We start from the raw sequence: 609 nt of genomic DNA on the forward strand, positions 1-609 counted from the left end.
CCTGCCTGCCGAGGGGAAGTGCTGAATGAATTCCTTGTTTTGCTTTGCTTGCATGTGCAGCTTTTGCTTTACCTATTAAACTGTCTTTACCTCAACCTGCGAGTTCTCTCACTTTTACCCTTCCGATTCTCTCCCCCATCCCACCGGGGGAGAGTGACCAAGCAGCTGTGTGGGGCAGAGTTGCTGGCTGGGGTTAAACTGCAACACACGGGGAGAGGGGGAAGTCTCCGAGATGGTAAAAACTTGCCCGACTTTGTTACGACCTGCCTCCCCTCACACGTGAGAAAGCGGCTGCAGCCTGCTGCTGTGAACCAACCCACATCCTGAGCGTGGAAGCCAGCTCTGCATTTCAGACCAGTTCTGCCCCACTCTCCCTGTAAGATATATGTGCCATAATGACAGGAGATGAATGGTTTGTGATGCAATCTGATTAAGAAAAAATGCTTTATCTGAGTACTTCTTATGAAACAAATAACTAATTTCCTCACATAATTCCGGAAACATGCTGCGTTTCCTCAGGAAACACCTTTCAGTAGACGCGCTGAGCGGCCTACCCTGCTTCTTCCGTCCCCAACCGCCCCTTATTTCGCCCCCGCGGGCCAGCCCGTC

This window comes from Pygoscelis adeliae, unplaced genomic scaffold (genome assembly GCF_000699105.1).
Source record: "Pygoscelis adeliae isolate BGI_AS28 unplaced genomic scaffold, ASM69910v1 Scaffold13, whole genome shotgun sequence".
Classification (NCBI taxonomy): Eukaryota; Metazoa; Chordata; class Aves; order Sphenisciformes; family Spheniscidae; genus Pygoscelis; species Pygoscelis adeliae.